The sequence below is a fragment of the Dasypus novemcinctus genome, chromosome 20 (assembly GCF_030445035.2).
Source record: "Dasypus novemcinctus isolate mDasNov1 chromosome 20, mDasNov1.1.hap2, whole genome shotgun sequence".
In the NCBI taxonomy this organism is placed as follows: Eukaryota; Metazoa; Chordata; class Mammalia; order Cingulata; family Dasypodidae; genus Dasypus; species Dasypus novemcinctus.
The window spans coordinates 47,413,365-47,434,785 of NC_080692.1; the positions used below are offsets into that span (position 1 = coordinate 47,413,365).

Consider the following 21,421-nt stretch of genomic DNA (forward strand, 5'->3'; position numbering starts at 1 on the left):
ACCCGGGCGGGGCGGCGGGTCGCCGGCCGCGGCGCTCGCCCTGACACACGCCCGGCTTCTGGGGCTTTCGATGTGGGTCGAGCGCTGGCCGTGCCCGAGCCTTGCGCCTGGCCCGGGCCGGGGCGCCGAGGACGGCACCCGGGCAGGCGGTCCGCGCTGCAAACTCGAAACTTCGGGGCAAGGGGGGAGCCGCGGAACGCCTGGTAGGATTCAACTTCCAGGGCCGTGAGCCGAGTGTGGGGCCGGGTGGCGCGCGGTGGCCGCGCGGGGTCGTCTCAGCGCCGGGAGCCCCTGGGGCTGCGGAGCCGCCGCTCTCCCGGCCACGAAGGCATTCGAGCGGTCAGAGCGCCTGATCCCGCTGTGGTCGGTCCCGCCCCTGACCATTAGGAATTTCAGAGGGAAATAGAGGCACGGCACGTTCTTCGGGCCGACTTAAACCTGTCAAATTAACCAAGTCAATATATCAAAGCGTTGCATTAAAAAAAAAAAAAAATTACACCGGCCTGATGACAGCGGGGACAAGTTTATGGATTTTCCAGTAAAAGGTGGCTCAGCAGTTCTCATGACATCTGTTTTGTCCCCAGGAAGCGTCTTTAAGTATGTGCAGGTTTCTGTCTTTCTGTCAGTTGGATTAACTGCCCCTTCTGGTAGGAGGCCCCAGGCAGTTTTCTTTCTTTTTTCTTAAAGACTTCCATCTCTGGCTGGCCTGGCGTCGCTCTCCTGTTTGGAAAGGACGGAAACGTGAGGCTTTCTCGGGGGATCAGCATCTCTGCCTTGGCTCCGGGAGGCAGCAGCGCATGGCAGCTGGCTCTCTGCAGGGCCCGAGGTGAAGCCACACGAGATTCAGGACACAGCACCTATGTTTTCGGTGAGAGTTTTATCTTTTGGGTGTCAGTACTAATCGTGCTTTTAATTTCGTCTCCATGGGGACTGTACTCCACTTTAAGAAGGGAAAACAGAATTTGGTGATTTTGCTGTTGAAGCATCGGACACAACAAAAACAGTTGATGTAGATGGATAAAACTTTTCAAAAATGGTCCTGCTGTTTCTCTGCTTTTAAATCTCAAGATGGTGTTTTCAATAATAGACACAATTGACAGTCATCCATTGAGTCTTTCTAGGTTCACTGGTCAAGCCTTACTTCTGGGGTTCAGTAGCTGTGGGGAACCTTAAGGAGATAGGAAGGGAGCAAACTAGGGGAGCATGCGGACAGGACAGGCGTGTCAGTTAGTCCCAGGGAAAGTAGGTACTGGAAAAAGTGTTTGCATTGGGTTTGGGGTGGGTGTTTACAACTTTGACATTGGGTTGAGATCTTTTGGAATTGTAGATTTGACATTCTGTACAGCTATGGTGTAACTTCTGGTATTTATATTTTAGCTTTTGGTTTTTTAATCTGAAGTCCACTGTTTGACTTTTGTAGACTTATATACTGGCTATATTAGTTTTTTTGTTTTGATTTTCTTTTGTCTTTTTTTTAATTCTTTTTTTTTTGTCTATTTATTTTTTTAATGTTACATTAAAAAAATGTGAGGTCCCCATATACCTCCCACTCCTCCCCCCATAACAACAACCTCCTCCATTATCATGAGACATTCATTGCACTTGGTGAATACATCTCTGAGTACATTAGTTTTTTATCTGAACGCTTTGGTCATTTTGAGAAATGATTAGTTCTTCATCTAATACTGATATGTAATGAGTTGGGAGTAAAAATTGCTTCCTACTGGATACTGTTGCTCTTTTCATTATATATTAGTTTTTGGTGTAATAGCTTTGCTCAGTTAAGGCCTTAGATAGCTTGCTAGTGTTCAAAACATTGCAAAACATTTTGAAGGTAAGAATGGATGGGGGTGGGAGTGGGGAAAACATGATGCAATCTAAATCTGAGGATTTGGATTTTACTGTCTTTAGATGCCTGTATCCTCCAACTTGAAAACAGATTTCAAAACTCAAGATGTAAAGAGAATTTCCAAGCGCTCAGAAGAGTGGAAAGAATGTTTGCTCCACAGTCAGCCAGACTTGGTGGCATGTGAAACTTGTCACTTCCCAGCTGAGTGAGCTTAGCCATACTCCTTCATCTGCCCTGACTTAGGTTGTTAGTTGCTTTCTGTGAAATGCTGCTGTTGCTTCTAAAAGGGCTGTCAGTTGTGACAGGTGGAACCCCTAACATAGTGCTCGGCACCTCTTCCTTAGCCACACGTGGCACCTTCTCCAGAACTGCGCCCTTGATCGCCCTGTGGCTCAGGCCAGTACACGAAGCCCTGCTCAGTTCCTCCACCATCCCTAGCCAGCGAGTTCATTGCAAATTCCTGTCCGCTCCTTCCCGGGACACCTCTTCAAACCTGGCTGATTTCAGGCTCCACGCTGCTGTCCCTGCCCAGGCCAGGGTTATCTTTCACTGCAGTGGCTGTGAATGGTCTCCCTGCCACACTTTGCCCGTCAGCAGCTCGAAAAAGTAAAAGCAAAACCACACCCTAAAGCACATCCCTTGCTCTTTAAAGCCTTCCAAGCAACTGAGAAACATGTTCATTTTTGGGATGAACCAGAACAGCATGCCTGCAGGCCCTGGTGCCTTGGTCCCTGCCCCAGCTCCCCTCTCCCGGGACTGCCCTCCGCAGGCTTGCCAGAGGGCCCCTGCCTTGAGGACCTTCCCTCCTTAGGTGCTAGTTCAGGTAGCCTTTCTTAGAAAGGCGCCGCCCTCACCCCCATGTCAGTCAGTCCCCGTCATCTTTTCCTCCTTAATATTTACCACAATTTACAATTGCATATTAGTTAATTGTTCAGTGTCTTTCTCCTGCCCTTGAGGGCAGAAATGTCTGGTTTGTTCACTGGTCTATATCCTGTGCCTGGCATATATAGTAGGTGCTCAGTAAGTATGTTGATGTGATAAATCAGATTGTAATATCAGGTTGGTATTCGTATCTTGATTGCCTTCTTTATTGTTGCGAAATTTGTTTTTCGTAACAGAACCAGATTGGTACTTCTGTGCTACTTCTTTGTTGGTTAAATGTATGATATGAAACAACCTTTGCAGGTTGTTTTTAGGAAAAATTAATGCAACTGGGTTCTGTGGGAAGTTCATTGTTAGTAATAAATTGAGACACCTTTTAATTAGCATTACCCTCGTGATTTTCTTTGGTAGATAATCCTTTTTCTAAGTACATCATTAAAGTAATTATACTTTTCATCAGTAGAGGATTACTGAAGGAAAAAAAAAACTTACTACGCCATTATTATTTTACACACTGTCATATGGCAGCACATTAGTCAGCTGCTGTTGATGGCTCTGTCCCAGACTTCAAGGGAAGGGAAGGGAAGGGAAGAAAACTCTAGTAGGAAAGGCGAGTTCTGCTTCTAAGGACGTTCACTGCCCTCCACTGTTAACGTGACTTACGCAATAAGGTAAAGGAGGAGTTTGAAAATGTGGGCCATCTAGAGGTCTGGGAGTTCTTTTTTCCTCTCTTTCTCTCACCAGAGCTTTCCTTGTTTTGGCCATAAAAGTCTTGTGCCCTTCCAAGGCCAAGGAAGGCTTAAAGCTTTGAATATTTTGCCACGTGGTTGCTCTTCACAGAATATTAGTCTGATGCACGCTGAAGTGTTTGTATCATTACTGCTTTTGTTCTAGTCCCTACTTCTTACGTGTTCATCCGTATTTTCTATTGACTTTTGTTTTTAGGGACTTTAATTTTCCCTCACACTTTTAGAATATAATGACATTTCTTCTCTGGTTTTGCACCTGTAGGTCACTAAGTACACAGGGAAATCCGGAGCTGCGTAAGAGTTGACTGCTCTGCGCTGGTCCCTGAGCTCCCCCCGCCCGGCACCTCCCAGCGGTCAGCCCCCTGAGGTCTTCACCCTGCGCTTTCTCGCGGACAGGGAGGGCAGGGAGGATTGCAGCCGCATTTTGACGCCTGCCCTGTGTCAGGCTCTGCTTGGAGCGCTCTCCCAGAGGCGGGATGGGCAGGAGTCTGAAGCCTTTCCTGGGCTTGCCTCACTCCAGGACTGTCCTCTTGTCATTGCCCCCTTCCTGTCAGGAGGGCCTGGCGAGACAGAGAGACAGATTCCACACCTGGGCGCTCACTCAGACCTGGTGGATCCTGGAGGGGGCGGGAGAGCCGCCACGTCACGTGATTTGCCTCTGTGATTTGCCTCTGCAGAGGCGGCTGTGCCCCCAGGACGTTTGCACAGTGAGGCAGGAAGGTTCTGGTTGAAAGCTCCTGCAGTTTTCCCCTCCAGTAGCCAGGCCTCCTGCATACAGGGGTGACCTTGAGCAAGTTCCCTGGACCTTTTAGCACTTGTAATATTTATTACCTATTTAGTTCACAGCCTTGCTATCAGGGTTTATTAGAAGGCTTATTTTTGGCAATTTTTTTTTGTCACTTTCAGATATATCACAGAGCTCATTACAGTTAACTCCAGTGCTGTACAATTTTATGCATTAAGAAATTTATTTCCTTATTCAGTAGCATATGTTTTACTCTTTGTTTTGAAAAGAAATCAGATATAAATACAGGTTGTAACAAGAGAAGAGTTGTGATAATTTTCTACCAGGTTTTACTCATGTGGGTGATATTTTTGCCACTTTTGTTTACTGTCATTGGCTTCTGAGTGCTAAATTATGTTTATCCTTAATTATAGCAATTTTCTTATTGGAAAATCACTTAAAATTAAATTCTTCCAGATATGAGTACATATGTTGCAAAAATTTGGGCTCTTTTAATGGTTATATATTGGACAGAAAATAAGATTTTACTTTTCTGATTACAATATTTGAATATATTTATGACCTATGATACCCTACTGTAGAAATACCATGGAGAAATAGATTGTAGATATTTTGTAATGTTTAAGGTAACATTTGGCCATTTCTAAAGGAGGGTCTAATATCTGATACCACTAGATGTCAGGAAACCTTAAAATAGTTTATTTGTGCTACATTTTCCGTATTTTCTTTTACGAATTATAACTCTTATATAATACATATATAAGTGTACAGTTTTTTAAAAATATTTATTTATACTGTGCCCCCCACATCTGCTCTCTGTGTCCATTCGCTGTGTGTTCTTCTGTGTCTGCTTGTCTTCTGATTAAGCAGCTCCAGGAACTGATCCTGGGACCTTCCAGAGTGGGAGAGAGGCGATCATTCTCTTGTGCCACCTCAGCTCCCTGTTTGGCTACTTCTCTAATGTCTCTCCTCTGTGTCTCTTGTTGCATCATCTTGCTGCACCAGCTCTTGTGTCGGCCGGCACTCCTGTGTGGAGCAGAACTCCCACATTGGCTGGCACTCCGTGTGGGCCAGGTTGCTACACGGGCCAGCTCGCCTTCACCAGGAGGCCTGGGCATGGAACCCTGGACCTCCTATATGGTAGGTGGGAGCCCAACTGCTTGAGCCACATCTGCTGTCCTGTACAGTTTTTTAAACTTTGGTTTATGTGTATAAATGTGAAACCATCACCACAGTCAAAATGATGAACATATCCATCACCCCCCCAAATTTCCTTGTGCCCCTTAGTAATTCCTCCCTTTCTTTCCTTCTCTCCAACTCCTCTACTTTTTGTCACTATAGAGTAGTTTGCATTTTCTAGAATTTTATATTAAATAACTCATACAGTATGAACTCTTTTCCTTTTTGTTGTTGTATGGCTTCTTCAGAATATTTTTTGGAGCTTCATACATGTTGTACATAGCAGTAATTTATTTCAGTTGCTGAGTAGTGTTCTATTGGATGGATGTACAAAATTTATTTACCCATTCACCTATTGATGGACTCTGGGTTGTTTGTACTTTTTGGCTATTATAAATGTAACTGCCGTGAGCATTTGCATAATATAAGTCTTTGTATGGACGTAGGCTTGTCTTTATCTTGAGTATCTAGGAGTAGGATGGTTGGATCCTATAGGGTGGGAGTATGTTTAGCTTTTTAAAACACCGCTGAACTAATTTCTAAAATGGATGTACTATTTTACGTTTCTACCAGCAGTGTGTAAGAGTTCTAGTTTCTTCACATCCTTGCCAGCACTTGGTGTGGTCTAACTTTAGTTGTTGCTTTTCCTAATGACTAGTGATGTTGAGGGTCTCTTTATGTGGTGTGTTTTGCTTTGGTATCTTTATATCTTCTTTGGTGAACTGTCTTTTTCAAGTCTTTTGCCCATGTTTTTATTGGGTTGGCCGTTTTCTTATTATTGAATTTTGAGAGTTCTAAATCCTTCATGCAAAGCTATGTTCTGCAAAGATTTTCTCCCAGTTTGTGGCTTGTCTTCTTATTCTCCTAACAGTGAGTTTCGAAGAGCAAAAGTTTTAAATTTTGATGAAGCCTGCCTTATGAATTTGTTCTTTTTGTGTGTGTGTGCTTTTGGTGTCATATTTAAGAAATTTTGCCCACTCAGGGTTACAAAGATTTTCTTCTATGTTTTCTTTTAAAAGTATTACAGTTTTGGTTTTATACTTTGGTCTATGACCCATTTAGAGTTAATTTTTTATGTGGTATAAGTTGTGGGTCACTGTTCATTTTCCGCACAGGGATAGCTAGTTCCAGTGTTGCTGGTTAAAGGGGCTTTTCTTTCTCCACTGAATTACTTTAGCATCTTTTTTGAAAATCATTTGTCTCTTATATTCTATTTCATTCTGTCAGTTGACATTTATAGCTGGATAACACAAACTAAATGAAAAGCAACTAAATCCAGGACTTGATAATATGTTTTTATCATGTTTACTTTAATGAAAATTTCTGGTATCTTTGTGATAACCTTTATGAAAACCTTTTCTGTTCAAACAGTCCTCCTTCTTCTTGTCCCCATTTTGCTGTATTTAGTTTCTCTTTTTGTTATTTGTTACCTATTATAATAATAAAGTCTAACCCCTGTTAGCCAATTTCAAAGTGCTTTTTGTTATCTCTCCTGTGAATGATAATTCTTCTACCATTATCTCTCTTAGAAAATCTCCCAACCTAGGCCACCCCTCCACTAAAGCTTTTCTTGCGATGCTTATCTTTCTCTTCCCCCACGCCCATCTTGCTTTCTGTTGAGTAACAACACACTATATGCTGAAAAGAACGCCCATTTAAGTTTGAACCCTGACTTTCAGCTGGGTAACCTTGGAGGAGTTACAAAGCTCACTAAACCTCAATTTTCCTAATATTTCAATGGGGTTAAAAATTTATTACTCAAGGCTATTTTGAAATGAGAGGCATTTATATCCGTGTTCCTTTATGGAAATGAGCACACGTGAAGTGCGGGGATCCAGGTGACTGCCTTCGCCCAGCCCAGCCCCCGCCCGCCTGAACTGTATACTCCTCCCTGAATGGGTCTGGGCGGGCCTGTGTGCTCTGTGGGGGGGACTGGCACAGACCCCGCAGTAGACCCCGCAGTCTGTGCAGGCTGATGACCTGGGAGCATAGTTGGAACACTGTCAGGAGCAGAGGTGGCCACTGGGAGCCTCCTCCCACACGGGAGGTCCCAGGTTCAGTTCCTGGTGCCTCCTAAAAAGAGGAACACACAATAGACACAGAGAGCAGACAGTGAGCGCAGACAGCAAGCAGGCAGGGGGAGAAATAAATAAAATAAATCTTAAAAAAAAAAAAAAACGCTGTCATTTTAGTAACCCACGGGTGAGAAGAGTGCCTGCTGGTTAGTGTGGAAGGTCTCATCCCCTGTGCTCTGGAGCTGCGTCTCCAAGGCCCTTCTCCGGTGGTCATCGTCCTCTCCTGAACTGCAGTCTCGCCCTCCCTGGGTGCCTTCCCTCCACCTGGAAGAATGCGCTCACCTCTCTCTACATTGCTGCTCCCTCTGGCTGTCTCCTTTCCAGCCAGCTTCTTAGGGGAGTTGTCTGTGCCACTGCCTCTACTTCCTCACTTGCCAGCTCACTCTCCAGCCAGGTACATTTCTTAGAAACATGTCTTAGCATAGGCACCTATATCTCAGTTGCCAAAATCAGTGGAAGCTTTTCAGCCCTAATATAACCAAAGCTTGCTGCCTCGTTTTCACACTGGTGGGCCATCTCCCTTTGTCTTGAAACTTCTCCCTTTTGGCTTTCATGGCATAGAAATCATCCGTTCATTCAAAAATGAACTGCAGGCCTTCCATGCATGGGGATATAGCAGTAAGTAAAACAAAAAGCTGCTATCGTAGAGAGGGCACTCTAGTTGGGGAGGCTAGATAATAAGTGAATTTTATTTATATATATGAAGATAAGTGCTTTGAAGAAAAGAAACTATATTGTGGGGAACTGAAAGTGCTGGGGATGGGAATGGATGGACAGGAAGTACTCATTAATGAGAGGACAGGTGAGCAGGAACCTTAACGAAGCACAGGAGCACACTCGGTAGCTGTGCAGAGGACTGACCCTCCAGGCAGAGGGGACAGTGTGTGCAGAGGCCCAGAGCGGGCGAATAAGGTGTTGGGTTTCTTGCAGCCTGACCAGTGTCGCTGGAGGGGAGCAAGAGCAGTAGCAGGAGGTGAGGCAGTGGAGGTAATGGGGGCCCATCTGCAGGCATGTATCGGGGATACTCGGGTTGCGGTTCCAGACCACAGCAATAAAGCAAATATTCTTTAACAATGTTGTGAAGTTTTCTGTGTCCAAGTCCTTTACAACTTTAGTTTATTCCTAGATATTTGATTCTTTTAGTTACTATTGTAAATGGAATTTTTTTAAAACTTCCTTCTCAGATTGCTCGTAATTAGTATACAGAAATGCTGCTGATTTTTGCGTGTCGATCTTACATCCTACCACTTTACCGAACTCATTTATCAGCTCTAGAAGTTTTGATAGATTTTTCAGGGTTTGCCATGTATAGGATCATGTCATGTGCAAATAGTGCAATTTTTCCTTTTTCCTTTCTGATTTGGGTGCTTTTTATTTTTCTTGCCTAAGTGCTTGAGCAAATACTTCTAACACAGTGTTACGTAAGAGCATTGACTGTAGTCATCCTTGTCTCCTCCTAGATCTTAGAGGGAAGAAAGCCTTTTGTGTTTCACCATTGTGTGTGATGTTATTGTGGGTTTCTCTTACGTGTCCTTTATCATGTTGAGAAAGTTTCCCTCTATTCCTATCTTTTGAAGTATTTTTTATCAAGAAAGGCTACTGTATTTTGTGAAATGGTTTTTCTGCATCAATAAAGATGATCGTATGAATTTTTTCAGTCAATCTTAATGTGGTGTATTACACTGATTGATTTTTTTATGTTGAACTGTCCTTGCATACCAGGCACGAAACTTGCTTGATGATGGTGTATGATCTATTTGATGTGTTGTTGATTAGCAAGTATTTTGATTGAGGATTTTAGCATCCAGGTTCATTAAAGGGATTGGTCTGTAGTTTTCTTACGGCATCTTTATGTGGCTTTGGTATTAGGGTGACGATGGCATCATAGAATGTGTTCGGCAGTGTTCCCTCCACTTCTGTTTTTTGGAAGAACTAATCCTCTTAATTCTTTCCAGAATGATTGGTAGAATTCATCTGTGAAGCTATCTCATCCTCAGCTTTTCTTAGTTGGGAGGTTTTTGATGACTAATTCAATCCCATACTTGCAATTGGTCTGTTAAGTTCATCAATTTCTTCTTTTGTCAATGTAGGTTGCTTTTGTGTTTCTAGAAATTTGTCCGTTTCATCTAAGTTATCCGTTTTGTTGGCATACAGTTTTTCAAAATATCCCCTTACAATACCCTTTATTTCTGTGGGATCAGTGGTGATATCCCCTCCCTCATTTTTTATTTTACGTATCTGCATCTTCTCTCTTTTCTGAATGCCTGTAGTCAAGGGTTGGTCAATTTTATTAATCTTCTCAAAGAATCAGCTTTTTGTTTTGTTAAACTTTTCTAGTGTTTTTTATTCTCAATTTCATTTAGTTCTTCTCTAATCTTTATTTCCTTCTTTCTGCTTGCTTTCGGATTAGTTTGTTGTTCTTTTTCTAGTTCCTCCAGGTATGCAGTTAGGTCATTGATTTTGGCTCTTCCCTTTTTTTTTTTTTTTTTTTTTTTTTTTTTTTTTGAGGTTCGAGGGGCTGGGGAATGTACCTGGGACTTCACGTGTGGGAAGCCGGTGCTCAACCACTGAGCCACGTCACCGTCCTGAGTTGGTTTTTTCGGTTTTTTTGCTAGTTGTTTTTGATTTTTTCAGGAGGCACCAGGAACAAAACTCGGGACCTCACTTGTGGGAGGTGGGAGCTCAACTGTTTTAGCCACATCCACTCCCTCTTCTTTATTAATATAAGCTTTTTTTTAAAAGATTTATTTTTTTATTTATTTCTCTCCCCTTCCCCCCCCCCCCAAGATGTATGCTCTCTGTGTCCATTCGCTGTGTGTTCTTCTGTGACCGCTTCTATCCTTATCAGCAGCACCGGGAATCTGTGTCTCTTTTTGTTGCATCATCTTGTTGTGTCAGCTCTCCGTGTGTGCAGCACCATTCCTGGGCAAGCTGCACTTTCTTTCACGCTGAACGGCTCTCCTTACGGGGCGCACTGCTTATGTGAGATGTTCCCCTAAGCAGGGGACACCCCTGCGTGGCATGGCACTCCTCGCGCGCATCAGCACTGTGCATGGGCCAGCTCCACACGGGTCAAGGAGGCCCGGGGTTTGAACCGCAGACCTCCCATGTGGTAGGCAGATGCCCTGTCCATTGGGCCAACTCCGCTTCCCTTAATATAAGCTTTTATGGCTCTAAAGCTCTTGCTGCATCCCATAGATTTTGATATGTGTATTTTCGTTTTCATTCATTTCAAGGTCATTACTGATTTCTTTTGCAGTTTCCTCCTTGGCCCACTGAGTGTCTAAGTGTGTTAATTTCCATATCTTTGTGCCTCTTCTGGTACTCTTCCCTTTACTAATTTCCGGCTCTGTTGTGGTCAGAGACATTACTTGGTATAGTTGCAATCTTTCTAAATTCATTGAGGCTTGTTCTGTGACCTAGCCTGTAGTCTATCCTGAAGAATGATCCACGTGCGCTCGAGAAGAATGTAGACCTGCTGTGTTTGACTGTAATGCTCTGAATCTATTAGGCCTAGTTCCTCTAAAGTATTATTCAAGGTCACTGTTTCTTTATTGACCCTCTGTCAAAATATTCTACCTAGTGGTAATGGTATATATAGTCTCCCACCATAATTGTAGCAGCATCTGTTTCTCCAGTTAGGTTTTCCAATGTTTGCCTCATGTATTTTGAGGCACCCTGGTTCAGTGCATAAATATTTATGATTGTTCTTTTTGATAAATCACTCCTTTATTAATATATAATGTTCTTCTTTGTCTTTTACAATAGTTTTGCATCTAAAGTCTATTTTGTCCAATATTAGTATAGCTATTTCCTCCCTTTTTTGGTTATTGTTTGCATGCAAAATCATTTTCTGACCATTCACTTGCAACCTCCTTGCATCCCTGGGTGTAAAGTGAGTTTCTTGTAGACAACATATAGATGGGTTTATTTGCTTTTCCGTTCTGCCATCTGTGTCTTTTGCTTGGAGAGTTTAATCCAGTAACATTCACTGTTATTACTCAAGGCAGCACTTACATTAACCAATTTTTTAGGTTTGTCATTTTATTTTTAATACTATTTTTATGTTTTTTAGTTATTATTACTAATAATCTTCCCTTCTACACTCTCCACTAACCCTCTATCTCCTTTTTTTCCCCTTTCAACCAGCAGAACTCCCTTTAGTATTTCTTGAAGGGCAGGTTTCATGTTGACAAACTCTAAATTTCTGTTTTTCTGTGAATATTTCCAATTCTTCCTCATTTGGATACAGAATTCTTGGCTGGCAGGTTTTTCTTTTAGCACCTAACTCTATCATACCACTGTCTTCTCGCCTGCATGGTTTCAGATGAGAAATCAGCAGTTGGTCTTATTGAGCTTCCCTTATATGTGCTGGCACTTTTCTCTTGCTCCTTTTAGTATTCTCTCTTTGTCCTGCACATTTGACAATTTGATATGTCTTGAGGTAGGTCTGATAGGATTTATACTGTTTGGCGTGTGCTGCACTCCTGGACATGTATATACCCATGTCCGTCATAAGAGTTGGGAAACTTTCAGCCTTTGTTTCCTCCAGCACCCCTCTGTCCCTTTCCCATCTCTTCTCCCTCTGGAATACCTGTAACACGTATGTTGGTGTGTTGCGTGTTGTCATTCGATTCCCTGAGTCCCTGATGAAATTTTTCTACCTTTTTATCTGTCCTATCTATGCAATTTCAGATGTATTTTCTTCTACATTGCTAATTCTTCCCTCTGTTCAAGTCTGCTGTTCTGTGCGTCCAGTGTACTTTTAATTTCCTGCACTGTGCTGTTCATCACCATTGGATCTATTATCTTTCTATGTATATGATTTCTTCAGTATGTTTCCCCAGTGTCTTTTTAATATCCTTTATCTCTTCCTTCACTTCGTTAGGCTGATTCATAATATATCTCTTTGGACATCCTTGATTAGTTGTTCCATGTTCTGCATCTCCTCCTGTTTTTCAGTTTGTTTACGTCACCCTGTCTCTTATATGGTGTGTGGATTTTTGCTCATGTGTAGCATCTGTTTATCTTGATGGGTCAGTGCAGATGGTTAGCTTCACTTTTTACTCTAGGGTTGTATTTTGTTTTGTTTTGCGTCAAGGTTTCTCTTTGACACTTGGTTCCACTTATTCTATATCCTTGTAGTTGTCCGTGTTCCCCCCCAGAAACAGTAAGATCATAGAACAGTGAAGAGAAAAAGAATAAAACACAAACAAACCAGAAAACCCAAACAAGATGGAAAAGAAACCTTAAAAGAAGTAAAAATGTGGAGTAAAAAAGAAAAAGAAATAGGAAAGAATAAAATAAAAGACCAGAAAGATGAGAAGAAAGAAAATGAGGACCTAACAAGAGGAGGTAGATGAAAGAAATGCAGTGAAAGAGGGGAAAATGAAAGAAATAAACTGAGAAAAGAGAGAAAAGGAAAGCAACAACTATAAAAGAACAAAAACTGAAAAAAACAAGCTCACTTTCAGGCCTCTAGCAACTGTCTCCAGCTGCCAGTTTTCACCGGTCAATCTCCTTGCAAACCCCCCCTCCCTCAGTGAGGTCCCTGGGTATAGAGAAGAATAAGGTAACAAAACAAAACAGGAATAAGTCAAGTAACCTAAAAAAAACAAAACAGCCTAAATTCCCTGTCCTGAAGCTGCTTGGCCTTCTAATTCCTGCTCTCTGTACTCTTGGGCCAGTTAAGCTTTGTTTTTTGTTTTTTCATTTTGTTTTGTTTGTTTGTTTGGTTGTTTCTGAGGCGGTGCAAGGGATTGAACCCAAGGCCTCTTACATGGGAGGCAGGCACTCAACCACTGAGCTACATTCCTTTCCCAGGCTTTGTTCTGTTTTCTTCTTTGGAGGTGCTGGGTATTGAACCCAGGGCCTTGTATACGTGAAGCAAGAGTTTAACCAGGATCTCCACCTGCTCCACCAGTTAGGTTAGGCTTCTGGAGACTTCTAAGGCTTGTCCTCTGCCTCTGCCTGCCCTCTTTTACCCCAGGCCACTTAGGCTTCTAAAGGTTTGGCCTTTGCCTCTCCAGGCTTCCCACACTCCCGGCTGTTAGGCACCTGTCAGCCCGCCCCCTTGCTGACCCGTCTCTTCTCTCTCCAGGACCAGTGGGTATGGCATCCTGTCTCATCAGTTTGCCCCTCCCCTCTCCCTGGAGCTCTTTCAGCGCTGGCTGGTATCTTCCCTTCTCCCCTGCACCCCTGCCACCTGCCCCATCTCCCCTCCCTGTCATACCTCTGTCCCCCTAAACTAGCTGGGTGCTGGACCCCCACACTTGTTTGCCCTGCAGCTTTCTCACCCCAAGAGCCTACATTCTCAGAATGTAGCAGGAGAGAGTTTTATGGTACTCAACTAGCGTTGGGTCTAACAACCACTGTAATTTTGAAGTATGGATGAGCGTAGCGTAAGTGAGATAAGCATTTCAAGATATGCAACAACTGTAAAGTGATATGAAATGGATACTACTGTAATTTATTGCATGTATTCATAAGTGAAGGAAATGCTAGACTTTAGTTAGAGGTAGAGAAAATAAAGATATAATAAGTTGATCTTTTTTAATTCAAGCTTAGGGACATCCTGAATTAAGGGGTCCCTGGACCCCTGGTTAAGAAGCCCTGCTGTAGGAGCTGGCTGAGCACTCGTCTTGCAGCCACGTCACCTCCCTGGCTTCCCTTGCCCCTGAGCTGGCTTGAGTGCCCCATCTCCCATGGGTTCCCTTTCTCCCTGGCCAACTGGGTCTTCCCTCTTTAGCTGTCCTCTGCAGTTGCCCCCGTGTCCTGTGGCTTTTCTTCTGCCAGGGAAACCTGCCTACCTTCCCATAGTTTTTGGAGGAGGATTGCAGCCTGCCTTTCCCTATTCTGCCATCTCGGAGCCCCTCTTCTGCTATTTCTGCCACATCTGCAGTCATTTCCTCTCCTGAATTCTTGACCCCCTCAGAGTCATGCCATGAGATTTGGAATCAACTTCTTCCAAACTCCTATTGATGTTACTGTTTTGAACTCATCCCTTGAATCATGAATGTTCTTAACAGCATCTGGAATGGTGAATGCTTTCCAGAAGATTTTCAGTTGACTTTATCCAGATCCGTCAGAGGAATCACTATCTGTGGCAGCTACAGCCTTAATGAAATGTACTTCTTTATTTTTTTTAAAGACTTATTTATTTCTCTCCCTCGCCCCCCATTGTCTGCTCTCTGTGTCCTTTTCTGTGTCTGCTTGCATTCTCCGTGGTGTCGGGAATGTGTCTCTTTGTTGCATCATCTTGTGGCATCAGCTCTCTGTGTATGTGGTGCCCCTCTTGGGTGGGCTGTGCTTTTTTCGTGTGGGGCTTCTCAATGCTGGGTGCACTCCTTGTATGTGGGGCTCCCCTACACAGGGACACCCCTGTGTGGCACAGTACTCCTTGACTGCCGTGCGTGGGCCAGCTCACCACAAAGGCCAGAAGGCCCTGGGTTTGAACCCTGGACCTCCCATGTGGTATGCAGACACTCTATCAGTTGAGCCATATCCACTTCCCTATACTTCTTAAATAAGACTTGAAAGTCAAAATTGCCCCTTGAGCCATGGATTACAGATTGGATGTTGTGTTAGCAGGTATGAAAATAACATTCATCTCTTTGTGTGTTTCCATCACAGCTCTTGGGTGACCAGGTGCATTGTCAATGTGCAGTTATATTTTGAACGGAATGTCTCTTTTCTGAGCAGCAGATCTCAACAGTGGGGTTAACATATTGAGTCATCCATATGGTAAACAGATGTGCTGTCATCCAGGCTTTGTTGTTCCATTTATAGGGCAGAAGCAGAAAAGATTTAGCATAATTCTTAAGGACCTTGGATTTTCAGAATGGTAAACGAGCACTGGCTTCCATTTAAAGTCACCAGCTGCATTAGCCCCTAACAAGAGACTCCTCTTGTCCTTTGAAGCCAAGCATTGACTTCTTCCCAGCTATAGAAGTCCTAGATGGTGGCTTCTTCCAGTAGGAGGCTCTTTCGTCCACATTGAAAAATCTGTGGCATAGTGTTGTCACTTTTATCCATTATCTTACCTAGATCTTGTGGGTAACTTGCTGCAGCTTCTACATCAGCATTTGTAGTCAGAATGCACACACATTTATTACGTTCTCTCTCTTATATGGGGCATGGTTTGTGGCACCCCAAACAATAATAGTAACATCAGAGATCACTGATCACAGGTCATCATAACAGATACAATAATGAAAAAGTTTGAAATACCAAGAGAATTACCAAAACAGGACACAGAGATGTAAAGTGAGCACATGCTGTTGGAAAAATTATGCCGATAGAGTCACTCGAATGCAGGGTGGCCACAAACCTTCAGTTTGTAGAAAGTACAGTATCTGCAAAGCTCAAAAAGTGAAGCACGATCAAATGAGGGTTTTCAACAGAGGAATAAGTGGCACGCCATCAGCGTAGGGTAGAGTTCAGTGCCATCGGCTCTAGAGCTGGCGCTGCTGAAAAGCCGGGCCTGCACGTCCTGGCTTTGTGCACTTGGACAAGCTCTTTAACTTCTCTGTGTCTCATTTGTAAGATGGAAATAGTAATGGCACCCATCTGCAAGTGCAGTCATGAGCACTGAGTGAGTTAACATCCATAAAACACTCAGAATACAGCATGGCAGGTAGTAAGCCTTATAAAGGTGCTAGTTAAATAAAATTCGTTAAATCCGAGAGCTGGGCCTCCTGCTGGCTTCCCTCCTTGCTCACCTGCCCTTCGTTCTCTCTCCCCATAGCGCTGTCATCCTCTAACAAAAGGACGCGATTAATAAGCCATCTCATGCCTTGATGGCAGATGGTAATCATTATAAAGGTGCTAGTTAAATAAAACTGGTGAATTGAAAAGGCTCAGTTGGATACTAAGGTGCGAGTGCTGGGGGAGGAAAGGTCGCGCCCGGGGTGTAATCTGGAGTAGGGCTGACCTGTGTGCTGGAGGATGAAATGTGCTTTTCCTCCTATCTCTGACCTTCCTTACTCAGCCTTCTTTGTGGCCTCCTCAGCAGACCTCTTTTTTTTTTTTTTTACATATAATATACATTTTAATAAAAAAAGATATTTAGAGGACATAAAAATGTTACATAAAAAAATATGGGGGATTCCCATATGGCCCACTCCCTACCCATCCAACACTTTCCCACATTAACAACATTTGCTACAATTGTTACAATTGATGAACACATCTTGGAGCTTTGCCACTAAGCATGGATTATAGTTTATGTTGTTGTTTACACTCTTTCCCATGCAAATTTTTTAAGTTTTGACAAGATATATAATGACGTGTATCTGTCATTGCCATGCCATTCAGGACAATTCCGAAGTCCTGAAAACTCCCCCATATTATACCTGTTTTTCCCTCTCCTTCCCCTCAGAACCTCCAGTAGCCACTGTCTCCACATCAGTGATAACAGTTCTTCCATTGCTAGAATCATAATAAGTCTATAGTAGAGTAACAGTAAATCTACTCTAGTCCGTCCATTGTTCATTCACCAGTCCTGAGGATTCTGGGATGGTGATGCCCATTCTGCCTCTAATTGAGATGGGACTTAGATCCAGTAGGGCAAATGACTGGCCTATCTTGTTTGCAGTTGCAGACTCTCTCTGTTCCTTGAGATAGTTTTTGTCCATTATCATCTCGTTAGTTGTCCTGGGTGAGTTCAACGAAGTGAAGAGTAGATGTTGCAACTCTGTTGAGATTCATGGCCCAACTGGCACATGGATAGCCTGAAGATTTAAGTCTCTTGGGTATGTAAGTACCAACTCTAGTACTAACTATAAGTTCAAATAGAAGGGGCAGAAGAGCCATGTGTAGGGAAACAACTGAACCCAACTCTGCCATACTGGGGAGCATAAATTCCAAAGTAGGGTCCACTGTCAGGGTGCCAAACTCCTGAGCTGTCTACCCTGCCTATAGTGTCTGGGTGTCTCCAGATCCCTCAGAAGTCCCACTATTTGAAGCAGTATTTACTGTGGCAGTCAATGAGATCCTGCTGAGACATGGATAAGCGTAACCTCTGGAATGACCTCCTGATTCACTTTGAAGTCTCTTAGCCATGTAAACTCATTTCCTTTATCCTTTCTTCCTTTCAGTCACAGTCTTTTTCCAGTTGCATTGCTAGTTGGTGCTTGGTAGTAATTCCTCAGTGCCGGGGAGGCTCATCCCTAGGAGTCATGTCCCAAGCTGGGGGAAGGGAATGCATTTATATGCTGCATTTGGCCTAGAGAGAGGCCATATTTGAACAACAAGGAGGCTCTCAGTAGGTAACTCTTAGGCACCCTATAATACTAGGCTAAGTTTCAATTTCAAAAGTAAAGGTTCAAAGTACAGTCATCAATATCAAGGGCCTGTCAATGGTTCACCCTCCTCCACTAGTCACTGCTCCTGTTCTCGGGGCATTCTTGCTATCCCTTTAGAGAATGTGGCAGAGCTCCCCAGGATGGGAATTGGATATTCTTTTGGTTATTGTGTGAATTTCCTCCCACTGTGACAGTGCCCCATGAACACTTGAACACATTCATATGCCTTATAGGTGGTATGCCCCAGGTGAACCTCTTCCCATGCATCCCCCATCTCTGACACCGCATAACAGTGATCCTCCCCTGCCATAGTAGTAACACTTCTGTGATCCAAAACTTCTTCAAAATTGAAGCCAACAGAATAACTGAATACAATTAATAAGGAAAAAAGATAATGGTAATTATAAAAATAACATATAAAATCCAAAATTTTTTAAAAAGTTGAAATAATAAAAAGATTGAAAAATGTAAAATTGAAAAAAAAATTTGACATTGTCTTTTGTCACTGTAAGATCTATTGTCTCATATGTACAGAGGCATTTTCTTCCGTTTATTCCCAAAGTGTCTTTTTTTTCTTTTCATTTTGTCTTTAGAGAAGCTTTAGGTTACATAAAAGTCACATACAGAATATCGGAGATTCCCATATATCCAACGTCCGTCCCCTTTTCCCCTTTCTCCTATTAATAATGTTTTATGTGTGGATGGTACTTCTGTTACAATTGATGTACAAATATTGAAACATAGCTACTAACCAAGGTCAATGGTTTACCTTACGGTTTATATTTTGGATCATATGCTTTTATATATTTTGATAAAATTTAACATAGTCTGTATCCATCATTTCAAGATCATGTAAAACGATTGCATTGCCCCCAAAAGGCCCATGTTCCATCTCTTCTATTCCTCCCACCCTCTTCCCTTGGGACCCGTGGTAACCACTAAGATTCACTCATTGAAGGACAAGATTCATAGTCATATGCAATGACATTGAGGGCTTGACATACTGCTCTGTCCTCCTCTATTAGGCACTGCCCATGCTCTTGAGAGACTCCCATCCCTCTCTTTGAGATTGTAACAGGACTCCCCAGGATGGGAGTCCACCACCTTGCCGCTCATTATGTGGGTCTCTACCCACTGACCCAGTACACTCTGACAAGATGAACACTGCACACTGCCTAGAAGCCTGCCCCAGGTGCACCCCGTCCCCCTTGCCCCCCACATCCAACACCATAAACCAGTAACTCTCCCCTGCCATATCTGCCAGAAGAACATTCCCAACATTGTAGTTTCCACCATATACCTGCAAATCCCCATAGTTCACCTGCTCCTTCTCCCAACCCTCCACCCAGTTCCATGGACAGTCCAACCCACCCTACTGCCCCTCACAGACCAGCACTGCCCAGCTCAATAGCATCACTGCACCACTGACATGCCCATCCATTGCACAACGACACCCTTCCACCCTATCATAGATTTTGCCCATATGGGCCTTGGCTCACAACCTTCTTCCCCCTTTCTGTCTTCCAGACTCTAGCTCTCTGAGCCTGCCTGATTTGCTTAATTCCTGTTAGGCTTGGCAGACCTCCTCTTGACCAGGAGTTCCCACCTGGGGTGATGCCATTTAGAAATATGCAGGGACATTTTTGGTCACTACAGTGACTGGGGTGTGGGCATTTCTGGTATTCAGTGAACAGGGACTGGTCAGCATCCTGCGTGGCGAAGTCTCCTGAATTTGCCAGTGGCATCTCAGTCGATACACTGCTTGGACCTTCTTCCCGCTCCCCCTGAGATCTCTTAGCCTGCAGTCCCTGCGTGGGCAGCAGGGGGCCTAAGAGGGCCCTGATTTTTTTCACAGAATGTTTTTGTTTAGGTTCTTTGGGGGGTGGGGGTGGGGAGAGAGTACAGCATTTCCATCAAGTTCTCAAAGGGGTTCATTCCTAGGCATGGAAGAACTCCTGCCATGGCTGGTCTCACCCACTGCCATTGCTTTCACTCCAGCCTATGTGTGGACGGACTTGACATCTGCTCCTGCAGCGCTCAGACCCCGTCATCTCCACTGCTCACGGTTGCTCAGGATCAGCCTGTCTCCTGCCTGCCTGGGTTCATGGCACCCCACTTTGACTCATTCATCTAGGCCTTCTGATTTTGCCTCCTGAGCATCATTCACTGCACTAATTTACCTTCTCTGATGTAAATTATTCCGTTCACCTGGCTTCCCTGCCCACGCCCCCATTCTCCGCATGTTGCGAGATGAGCTCTGGGATACACGGGTCCCACTGCCACTGACCTGCTAGAAACTCAACTTAGTCCCTGCCAGAAGGGTTTCAGACCTCATCAGGGCACCCTGGACCTCTGGGTCCGGGCTGGTGCTGGCCTGCCCTCCTCCTAACTGCCCTCACATTCTCTCCCCCCTCATCTCCCTCTCTCATCCCCTCACATGCACGACTCAGTTAATAAGCTGTTTCATGGCTGCATGCCAGAACATCTGAGCATGTTGTAGGATCACACTCAGACCACCTGCCGGAGTCCTCACGAGCCCTCAGACCTGCTCCTGAAGGACGAGCGCCCCTGAGGTGCTGAGCTTGCCTGCTTTCCCTGCCATATGCATGCTGCCCTTGGTCCTTAGCGTTGTATTTTCTGAAGCTCTTTACTTCAAACGTGAGCTTCTGAGAAGCTCTAATGCTCCCTTGTTCACAAGTTCAGAGTGACTCAGGGCTTTAAGCTGGCAACCACCTGGTGCAGTTCTATGAGTGTAAGTTGGTTCTTTGAAGCTTTAGAACCAGATGTGCCCTTGCTGCTGGGACGTACACGGGAACTTCTTTTTCTGAAGTGGATCAGCTTTGTGTGCACTAGAAATCTCTAGAGGCCAGTGGCTCCCTCACAGTCCCTTTGGGGTCCTGGGGAACCTCTTGGCAGCTCTTGGTTTCTAAGTTCAGCCCTTAGCTCTTGAGGTGCAGGAGCTACCATGGGCTCAGCTCCGGCTGTGCTCAGCCTTTTTGTTCTAGAACAGTATCCAGACCTCCTGAGCTAACGTTGGACCAGCTCCCACCTTGGCCACGAGCATCCTGTTGTACATTCAAAGTGGAAAAGCTTCTGCTGTCTCTCCTGTTCTGACTGATGTCCCACTGGCGTGGGTTATCCCTTCCCACCCACTCTTCATTTACCGTTTGTCCTTCAGGATTCTTCCCAATCTGCATACCAGATGCAAACGTGATTATTTTGCTGCTCTCAACTGTTTTTATTAGCTCTCTTTTTGTTTCCATCATTACTGTGTGCCTCTTTATTAGCACTTTGGACATGTACCATGCTTTTGCATTATCAGATATAATTGGATTTATAATATTTATTCAACATACTTTAAATCCAGCAAACACATTCACGCACAGACTAACAGCCATGAAGGCGCCTGTCCAAGTAGAGTTTTCAGAGCATGGCCCCAGGGCTGGTCTTTGTTCCCATCGTTGCAATTGTGATTTGAAAACTCATGAATAGAGGAATTTCCAGATTTGTTTTGTGACGCCAGCTAGGCTTCTGGGTCTCTTTGGAAACAAGAGCCACGTTTAGTTATTTAATTGTCCACCAACTGTAAACTCATTGACAGCAAGAGTTTGTCTGATTCTCTCTTGGATCCTTGGGGT

General features: G+C 44.0%; 1 protein-coding gene across 3 annotated transcripts in view; it reads left to right on the forward strand.

The window, feature by feature from the left end:
- Window positions 1–21,421, forward strand: part of RASSF8 (Ras association domain family member 8) — a 133,484-nt gene that overhangs the window by 1,540 nt on the left and 110,523 nt on the right. For 2 of the 3 annotated variants that reach the window (XM_058282923.2, XM_058282921.2), the window contains exon 2: window positions 688–868. The gene's annotated coding sequence lies outside the window, so the exon portion shown is untranslated. Of the gene's footprint in view, window positions 1–324; window positions 598–687; window positions 869–21,421 lie in introns of those variants that run through there. The other variant, XM_004479942.5, reaches the window with a different exon arrangement.